Below are 10,475 nucleotides of genomic sequence, written 5' to 3'. Positions count from 1 at the left end.
CTTGGGAAGCCAGTACCCATGGCTCATTTTTCGCGGTGACGTTTGCGCCCGCGGTCTTGGATTTGGCTTCGGGTATAACCATGGTGGTGAAATATCGGTCTTCTTTTAGGACGCTCTTGGCCCATCTGACACGGAACATCGGCACCTTCTCTCCAGCGTAGCTCAGCTCCCAGATCTCCTCCATCCTTCCGTAGTATCTGTCCTTGTCCTTACCGGTGTAGGATTCCATCGTTACCCCGGAGTTCTGATAACCATCGCTCTTCATGTCCTTGTCCTCGGTGTAGAATGTGTAGCCGTTGATATCGTATGCCTCATAGGTCATCAGGTTGTGCTCGGCGCCCTGTGACAAGGCGAATATGAGTTGTTCTTCCGCGGAAGAATCTTCATGTAAAGGGTACGACAGAAGCTTCTGCTTGAACCAATGCGTGAAACATGAGTTGTGCTCTTTGAGTATATCTCCGTCCGTCCTCTGTTGGCCTCGGTCATTGTACGTCTTCTCAATAAAGGTTTTGTGCTCTATCACCCAAGGATCGACCATGTCTATGTGTTGTAGCGCGACTAGGTTTGCTCTTTCAAAGTCGGCGAGTCGACCCTCGAAGTCGACATGCATTTCGCGGCGACCCTCACGGTGACCCCATCCAGCGAGCCTGCCAAGGTGCCTGTTGACGGGCAGACCAACGGGGTTCTCGATGCCTAGATAATTCGTGCAGTAGGAGATGCACTCTTCGGTCAGAAAGCCCCTGGCTATACTTCCCTCTGGACGTGACATGTTCTGAACGTATCCTTTGATGACACCATTCATCCTTTCGAACGGCATCATGCTGTGCAGGAACGTCGGCCCGAGTTGGATGATATCCTCCACGATATGGACCAGCAGATGCACCATAACGTCGAAGAATGCGGGCGGGAAGTACATCTCAAGCTCGCATAGTATCACCACGATCTCTTCCTGTAGCCTTCTGAGTTGCCTCACGCCAATCGACTTCCGAGAGATGACGTCGAAAAAGTTGCATAGGCCAAATAGCGTTTCACGGACGTGCGCGTCCATTATCCCATGGATTGCAACTGGAAGTATCTGCGTCATCAGCACGTGACAGTCGTGAGACTTCATCCCGCTGAACTTCTGCTTCGCTGGGTCTAGGTATCTGCTTATCTTCCCCGCGTAACCGTAAGGAAGTTTTACTCCTAGGAGGCAGGTGAAAAACTGCTCGATCTCCTTCTGACTTAGAGTGAAGCACGCGGGAGGGTAGTCATTTCCGGTCTTCTTGGCCTTTTTGCCTTTGCGATGACTTTCTGTGTCCTGCTTCGCCTCATCATCATCATCATCATCATCATCATCATTAGCGTGAAGCTCCTGCCTGATGCCCATTGATTTCAAGTCTGCCCTTGCTTTCGGCCCATCTTTGGTCCTCTCTGGTATGTTGAGCAGGGTACCAAGCAGACTCTCGCACACGTTCTTCGTGATATGCATGACATCAAGGCTGTGAGGCACACGGTGGATCTTCCAGTACGGCAAGTCCCAAAAAACAGACCTGGTTTTCCATACCTTCAGCAGCGGCTCTGGCGCCTTTCGCTTCTTTCCCGGCTCTAGCGTCTTTTGCTTCTTTCCCGGCAGTGGGCAGTCTTTCCAATTTTTTAACAGCTCATCTATTTCCTCGCCGCTCCTCGTACACGGGCGTTCTTGGGGTTCGGTTTCACCATCGAACAAATCCTTGCGTTTTCTCCACGGGTCATCGTCGCGAAGCCACCTTCGATGTCCCATGAACATGGTTTTCGAAGACCCGGGATCTCTATCTAGCTGGCGATACGTTGTGTCATCCATGCACCTTACGCATCCAGAAAATCCGTGGACTACCTGCCCCGTGAGATATCCATAACCAAGATAGTCGTGCACCATCGTGAGCAGTGCGGCTCTCATAGGGAAATATTCTTTCTCTGCGGCATCCCACGTATTGGCTGGCGTTTTCCACAGCGTGTCTAGCTCCTCCTTTAGCAGCCCCAGATACAGATTGATGTCGTTTCCTGGTTGTTTTGGCCCTTCAATTAGCATACTCATGTGAATGTACTTCCTCTTCATGCACAACCAGGGGGGAAGGTTGTACATCCACACAAACACAGGCCAGGTGCTATGTGTGCTTCTCTGGCTGCCAAACGGATTGACTCCATCGATGCTCGCGCCCAGCACGATGTTCCTTGGATCCTTCCCAAATTCTGGGTATTCGAAGTTCAACGCTTGCCACTGGCTCGCATCCTTAGGGTGACTCAGCATCTTGTCTTTTTTATTTATCTCCGGATCATTTCCGTCATCTTCCCGCTTCTTCTCCTCCCTATCCGCGTGCCAACGCAGGAGCTTTGCTACCTTAGGGTCCGCAAAATACCGCTGCAGACGAGGAGTGATCAGAAAGTACCACACCGATTTCCAAGGAGCTTTCTTCCTCTTCTTGTATCGAGTGACGCCGCACACCGGACATATGGTAGACTCCGCGTGCTCGTCCCGATAAATGATGCAATTATTCATGCACACATGGTATTTCACGTGCGGTAAATCCAAAGGACACACGATTTTCTTCGCCTCCTCGAAACTGGTCGGGCACTTGTTCCCCTTGGGAAGACGTTCGTGCCAGAATGACATGTTCTCGTCGAAGCATGCGTCGGTCATTTTGTGTTTTACCTTCATCTCCAGAGCCATGAGCGTTACTTTCAAGCGGGTATCCTCGGGCCTGCATCCTTCATACAATGGAGTAACCGCGTCTATCTCCAGTTGATCCAGCTTGGCTTTCTCTCGGGCGGCAGCTCTTGCGTTATCCGTCTGCTTGCGAGGCAGCTCTTGAATATGAGGGTCCTGCACCCAGCCTCCATCGTCGTCTGCTCCGGCATCTTCATCTTCATGATCATGCCCTTCGTCTTGATCTTCCTCATCATCATGTACGACATCTTCTACATGATGATTGTGTACATCATCACCATCGTGATCATGTCCTGGAGATTCTTCGTCTTCTCGCCCGCCCTCGCCGCGGTGGTTGTCTTGTTGCCCTTCCTCATTTCTTGCCCGGCCCCCATGGACGACTTCATAGTCATCTTCATCACCTTGCCACTGATAGTCATCCATGAAACCACGCAAGAGCAGGTGGTCCCGCATCTGCTCGGAATCCGGGTCCGCAATAAGGCTCTTCAGCTTGCATCTTCGACACGGACATCTTATCTCCGTCTCGTTCTTTTGAAGCATCTCGGCCTTCACGGAGCTCAAAAACCTATTCACGATGCCTTCGGTCATCGTGCGGACCATGGTCGTCTGCGGGGTAGAGCAAAACGATATTTTAGAACCAAGAAAAAATTTGGCATAACCTTCCCTAAAAATAGGACCAAAAAGAATGCATAGTGCTAAAATTCTCGCCGAAACGGAAATGAATCAACATTCCGGCAAAATATTGGCAACTATTGCATTTCAAATACCGGTACCTGCAAACACAAACATATATGCAACACCACAAACACAAGCAACACCACAAATATACATAGATCTAGCTAGGCCACAAAAAGTGCATGTGCACGTTGTTGGAGCGAGCTAGGGAGAAAAAAAGTAGATCTACATCATGAAGATAGCTTTCCCCTTACTTACCTATCAAAAAAAAAGGTAATTTCACCACTTAATTTTGATGAATCTATGGTGGAAATGAGGTGAGGAGGAGGAGGCAGCCGAGACAAGCTTGGAGGAGGAGGTGAAGAGAATGAAGTGGGGAAAGTGAGTGGGTAGGTGGGCTGTCCAAAATATCTTGTTGGTCCCAGATTACTAATGACGCACCACCACAAAATGCGCCATTAGTAACCCTGGTTACTAATGGCGCACCGGCAGGTGGTGCGCCATTAGTACTTTTTGCAGAAAAGTAAAAAAAAAATATGTATACTAATGGCGCACTGTGGAAAAGTGCGCCATTAGTAGTTTAAACTAGTAATGGCGCACTTTTGCATAGTGCGCAATTAGTAGGTTTGCAAAAAAGTAAAAAATATATATATACTAATGGAGCACTGTCTTGGTCGTGCGCCATTACTACAAGCACTGGACATCTTCAGTTTAGTTTCGAGTGTCCCTGCTATGCCAACCACCATGTTGTTCATGAAGATACATTTGTTCAGCCTAGTGCCCTATAGCAGCCCTGGTAAAATTGTTTTTATATTTATTCAGGATTGATTTGAGATATATGGTGACCCGGCGCGAGATATTTATTTAAAATTGTTGTTATATTTATTTATGAACTTGCTAAAATTATGCTATTTGGTTCAAATATGTATGAAATTGTGGAGCGGCTGCCCTATTTTATACATCACCTATTAGAGAACTGCTGCCCTATTTTACATCATAGTTGGGGTTGTAGGTTTTTGGTGATGTAAAACCTACATTTTAGTGATGTAAATTTTACTCGAAGCACAATTTATTGATGTATTTTACATCATCTTCCTTACAAAACATGCAGATATCAACAATCATGCAGCAAGTCTAATTTGGAACGACGGTAAAAGCAACTCTAGCAGATACTCTAAAAGTGGTCAAACCTCAGTATATGTTGCAAAAAACGCACCGAATAAATCCCGTAAAAAAATGCAGGTCACCATATATTATCACCCACATACTCATATTTGCGGTTTTCGAGCCGATTTTTTTAGGTGAACCACAAAATAGTCAATGCCGGAGCAGGCTGCCGGAACGTCGGAGCAAGCGGAGGAGCTCGGCAGCGGCCGCCGGAGCAAGCCGAGGGATTTTTTTTTCTCTTGCAGTATAGTTCTGCAGTACTTTGGAAATTCACAGGCGCGGACGAGCGCGCACCCTCCCGGTATCGATAGCCATTTACTCGTTTCGGGATGTGGGCCGTCTCGGTACTGTAGGGCTTGCAGGGTATTTGTAAGTTGTACTACACTGTTGTAAAGAGCGACGAATATACCGGACTCGGTACTCACGGCGCGTTACCTGGTCTTTGCCCCTGCCGTTTACGACCGGCAGCACCGTCACATGTGGGAAGCGGCGCTTGCTAGTTGCCCTGTCTGTAGTCCCCTGCCCGGATTGCGGCAGTGTAGTGGTGACGTACGTCGCCCGCCGCGGTCAGTTCGCCGGCGAGGGCTTCTACAAGTGTTGCAATCATCAGAATATAAGTGGATCTTGAGTCAACGAATTTTCGCTTCCTATTTTCCTGGATATCTTAGTCGGTTTTTCTAATAGGTGGCAGCCGAGACGAGGTGGATGCGATTTCTACAGGTTGCAGGAAGCCTATTGTTTTCTTTCTCTATTTTTTTTTTCTTTTTTGCAGGGAAGGAAGCCTAATGTTTCTGGAGATTACAATAGAATTGGCCTCCAAAATTATTGTTGGCAATACTCATAGAATATATCTAGCCCATCAGCAAAAGAACATCACGCATGAGAGATAGATATAAACTAAATTTGTTTTCCAGTGCAGTAGCCATAAACTTATCTTGGCTTGTGGGTCGAGTGTGGTATGGTGTCAGCTTTGGGTAAATCTTGCGCACGCACTAATGAGTTTGTGAAATGAATTTTTGAAAATGTTTTTTTTACTGCTTTACTTCTAACATGGGGTCATGTCTACTTTTGTGATGTTTATTCAATGCTTACATACTTGAACAATCCTGCCCAATTGGCATCACACAACATCACACTAATATGCCGGATGTTTTATGTTCAGTTGTGTCATGAAAGCAAGTCAAATTATAGCTAACCGTGAGTTTATGATGAATATTGTTAAGCAAATTATGTGCAGAGGATGCTATCACCAGCCAGATGACTAGATGCCATAATGACATATCAGTGCATAAAAGCAGGCATAGGTCTCATATTACAGCATCATGGTCTGACACACATTAGTTCACAATCAGATGCAGGTCCAGCACACATTTAGGCTAACAGTCTCGCCATGCAAATTCATTAGATAATTAAACATATAGGGGTGCTACACGCAGCGGTGACCCTCACCGACACCTTCATGGCTTCAATAACCAGAAAAGATACCCCCTGACAACTTGAGCGACTCATGCACTCCTTCCACTAGCTGATTGGTGCTTTTTTTATTCATTGCAAACTGAAATCTACTCCAGGATGCCACCATACATGTAGTTTGGGAAGTCTCCCTCGTTTCCTTTTAAGGTGAGAATTTCGTATGCCATCTGCATCCTTATGTATGCAATCAAACCCTGAAGGCAGCAAGTCTATTACTAATTGTATGCTTGTATACCAATTCCATCCTAATGGAAAGGTTTGCCAAGTTGGGATTTTCCTCAGCATCACACCATCAAATTCTTTGATGTAGTGGAGTACATGGAAATTGCTGTCAGAACTGCATTTTTTAGGTAGCAAATCATCAGTTTTTGTACAACAATCAATGGATCATAATTTGAAGTTGAAAATGTTTGTTGGCCAAACTTACATGCTGCAGTTCTGATGCATACCAGTGTTGTACTTATAATTCCAGGGATAAGTGGCAAAATGCCATTCTGGATACCATTCACGAAGACACTGACACATGCAGTGCAGAATACGGCAGTTGGTTTCGTCGAGCTTCCGCTCGATCGAGTACGCCAACATAGGGTCCATCATTCATAGTGTTTTTGCATTGTTGTTAATCTCATATAAGCACCACCCTTAGTCGACAATTAGTATAAACCATGAACTGATGACTCAAAAAAATTGGCAAGAAATTTTGAGAGAATTAATACCCATTTTATTGAGTTGCAAAATGCATGGTAGAAATAAGGAGACACTGTCATTTGCACTTGTTGACCTACATTCTTGCATTCTTCCAGGTTGAATTTCAGATTCTTCTTACTGAACATCCAGCTGATCCTGTGCCATTGAGGGCTCCTGCTGTCATACAAGACCTCATCCTGCAGAAATCGCCAGCAGATGGGGAAAAACATGGTCTCAGAGATGAACATAATTCATGTATGCAATCAGGAGATGGAGAAGGTCATCCAATGCTTGTACCGCAAAACTTGGGTCCAAGATTCTCCTCCAGCGTGCAGCTCCACCTGGGTACAGCTTGTCGTCCTTCATGTCAAGAAGTCGGACTAGTGCTTCCATGCCATTGCCCCTAAGGCCTTGTCCTGGACCAAAGTTCTTCTTGACGGCTTGCCCGTTGGTCTCCAGCTTGTAGGGACGAGAATATGAAAACCATTTCCTGCAACAATCATGGATTATGTTTAACCACCAAGTTATGTTATGTTGGTTGTAGGAAAGAATGGACTTGCTAAGTGAGGTGTGCCTGCGAAGCTCATATAGTTCACTTTTTGCTACTTACCGTAGAAGGTGTATACATCAGATGGAGCAGGCTCATTTATCAGTATCCTTGCAAACCTTACGGTCACAGCCTCTGGTTCTACTTTGGATGATGAACCATCTACTGCAGCACCCATCATTTGCCAGTTGCTAGGTCCAGTTGTAATACAAGGAAATGTGTTTCTATGTTAGCAAGTCGTCTTGTTTGCAGTGGCAGACATGCAAATGATCTCAAGATGAACATTGCTTTGAGTTGGAGGAGGCGCATGGCTGGTACCTCATGCAAGCATGTCTGCACCGCCAGTCGCTGCACATGTTCCTCTCCGAGGAACACTGGTGCCTGTTGCAACTGCACGTTCATCCAAATTTTCCAGAGATGCGAAAGTTAATTTGAGCTCAAGCTTTACAACTTCAGTTTGTTGTCTCACTCGGCAGGGTACTATCTCCAAAGTCAAGCGGTGTTACCAGCTGCCAACAAGTCAATTCGAGACGCGCCACCAGCTTGACCCGATGCTGGACTTAAATCCCATATTGGGTCTGTGTGTGCCATACTTGGAGCTCCATCTGTGAAAACAATTACACAAGCGTGGATCACAGTTAGTACACGACGTCAAGCTTACACAGCTGAATAAAACTGCATTTTTCATATGATGGACCTGAACGTTTGCTTGACATTCCCAAACCCAGAGGACATGCAGTGGTTTCAGTAGCTCAATTTTCTTCAAACCCAATTCTGCAAAAAAAAAAAAACATTGTCTGTGTGAATAAAAGATGGGACATCAGTACGCAAATAAAAAAAATCAAGTAATAAGTCATGGCACACGAACTTTTGCAACAGCTAGTAGTAAGAGCAATGCATTTTTGCGTTCGGATCCATGAGATTTGTGCAGTTCTTTTGGAAATGAAGAGTATTAATATATCAGACGATACCTCATTGTCCAGCCAAGGGATTGGGGGTCGTCTTTGCTGCCTGACTGCTCTGAGGTTGGCGCCGACAAGCTGAGGCCTTCGTAGCTGCTATTCAAATCTAGCTGTAACGTCATCGTCGCGTCGCCTATATCAGCAACGCTCGACTGGGGGCCTGTGCAGACGAGCGTTTGGGTGGTTGCAGCGTCAAGTACAGCCTCACTGCCGCCAAGATCCGGCAAGGGAAACCTTTAAGAGGAGCGGCGACAGCATGAATCTATCCGCCAGAACGAAAGCGGACAGTAATAGGAGGCGCAAATCGTTAAATAATTAAGGTACCTGTCAACGGGATCTAACGAAAACTCGAAGCCGCCGCCTCCGGCATCCACCGTCGCCATTGCTGTCCAGGGGAGGGGAGGGGCGGGGGGAGCGATCCAAGCGATAAGTGTTTTTTTTTTCAGCGATCCAAGCGATAAGGATCCGACGTGCGGTGACAGACACCGGGGAAACGGTGTGTACCGTTATACACGTTATGTTTCAATGGGACAGGTAGCGTCATGCCGTGACGGAATGCCACCCAATACGCCTGTTCCATTGTACGTACGTATGTCTTGGCCCACCGCTGGCATTGAGGGTGTGTTTGGATTGCTTCCTGGCTAACAAATGCTTGGCCTGGAGCATCCCTGAGAACTGCCTGGCAGTTGTTTGGTTGGCGTCCTGCAAATTTGAGTACTAGCCTGGCCTGGATGTCTTAGCCTCACAGGCACGTGATTAGCCTGGTCCAGGCATATGAAAACGGACGCCTGGCCATCAGCAAAACCTGCCTGGCGCGCTATCCAATGCAAATGGCTTCATCTAGAGATTTTTCTAATATTTTATCCAGAGTTCCTATCATCCCATGTGCTATCAGATTCAGGCAGCAAACCAAACACTCCACGTCCAGGCAAGCCTGGCCATGCAGAAAATGAGCACCAACTCAGGCGCAGGCCAGGCGCTTGTTTTTCCCAGGCACGAAAGCGAGGTCACCAACCAAACTAGCTCTGAATGCCTGCTTCCACTTGCCCGTGTTGGATTGGAACACATACCGGGAGCAGGCGAGCCCGTGAGCGCCATCGCCGCTCTCTGCAGTACTTTTCATACCGCAAAAACAGTTTACGGTGACCCGTAAACTGGTTTTAAACTGATTTTACAGTAGGGAAATTATTATAATCAACCGGCTGATCTGGCGCAAGGCATCTGCCCCCTCGCGTGGCCTGCTTGACCACACACGTCTCTCCCCCTCATCCTTTTTTGTAACAACAATGTTATTTCAGAATGATGGCAGCTAACGATGACTGCACCGCGACGCGGCCGGAGATGTGTTGTAATTTTTGCAACATGTGTCTTGTTGCAGAAAATTAGATGCGGCAAAGATGTTGATGTGATTTTTGTAATAAGGGTCTTGTTACAATAAATTAGAGAAGAAGAGATTACACAACATGGGTCTTGTTGCAGGAAATTAGATAAAAGAAAGTTTTGCAACAAGACCCTTATTGCAGAAAATTATACAAGAGAAGACTTTTGCAACAAAGGACTTGTTGCAAGAGGAATGGACATGTGTCCCACGTGACATGTGCCCCTGACTCCTCGTGACTCCCGTCAAATTTTTCTGGAACAACATCAATGTTGCAGAACTTTCTCCCGTAACATAAGCTATGTTGCAAAAAAATGAAGACAAATTTTTTCAACAAACCTCAATTGTAGAAAAAAAATCTGCAACAAGACCTCCCAAGAATTCTTTCTACGAATTGTTCCAAGCCAACCTCAATTGTCCCAAGATCTTCCTACGGATCGTGGCCTTTCGCAACAAGGGCAGTGTTGCAGAATACGTCCCACAACAAGGCTGGCTCGGACGGCCTCAGATGCAGACCCCCCAAGCGGACCCATATAAAAGGATATTCGCGAAATATACTTTTTTAGGGTCGGCTTTTGCGGGGTCTGTTCGGACACCGCCGCGTCGACCCGAAAACAGAAAACGCTCAATTCTCGCATTTGACATAAGTTTCCACAAATAAGTTCAAATGCAAACAAACATAACACAGTTTTACGCGCAAATAAAGGCCCAGTTCAGTACGACAAACGCAAAAGAGGGCCTTGCAAAAGTTACGGCCATGTCCGGCATCATGTTGGTCGATCTTCACTCCGCGCCATCGAGTCCATCTTGAAGTTCATCGACACCACCGAATCCACCTCCGGCGCTTGTCCCAACTCCCGCACCGAAATCATCGACATTGCCACCATATGGAGCAGAGAA

At 46.7% G+C, this 10,475-nt stretch overlaps 1 long non-coding RNA gene across 5 annotated transcripts; it reads right to left on the bottom strand.

Moving 5' to 3' along the window:
- Positions 1–5,817: 5,817 nt before the first annotated feature.
- Positions 5,818–8,684, bottom strand: LOC123070971 (uncharacterized). Of its 5 annotated transcripts, none has more exons than XR_006434057.1 (8): positions 8,522–8,684; positions 8,207–8,431; positions 7,933–8,009; positions 7,299–7,840; positions 6,986–7,178; positions 6,787–6,885; positions 6,429–6,671; positions 5,818–6,338 (listed from the first exon to the last, which is right to left on the bottom strand). It is a non-coding gene; the product is annotated as an uncharacterized lncRNA (long non-coding RNA). The 5 variants fall into 5 exon arrangements; XR_006434056.1 differs by having other exon boundaries at positions 6,429–6,885; positions 7,299–7,426; positions 7,554–7,840; XR_006434058.1 differs by having other exon boundaries at positions 6,429–6,885; positions 7,299–7,625; positions 7,742–7,840.
- Between the last annotated feature and the right edge of the window lie 1,791 nt (positions 8,685–10,475).

Source organism: Triticum aestivum, chromosome 3B (assembly GCF_018294505.1).
Source record: "Triticum aestivum cultivar Chinese Spring chromosome 3B, IWGSC CS RefSeq v2.1, whole genome shotgun sequence".
Taxonomy (NCBI): domain Eukaryota; kingdom Viridiplantae; phylum Streptophyta; class Magnoliopsida; order Poales; family Poaceae; genus Triticum; species Triticum aestivum.
Note: the sequence above shows the minus strand (reverse complement) of the source record. Positions and strands in the feature narration are given on the sequence as shown.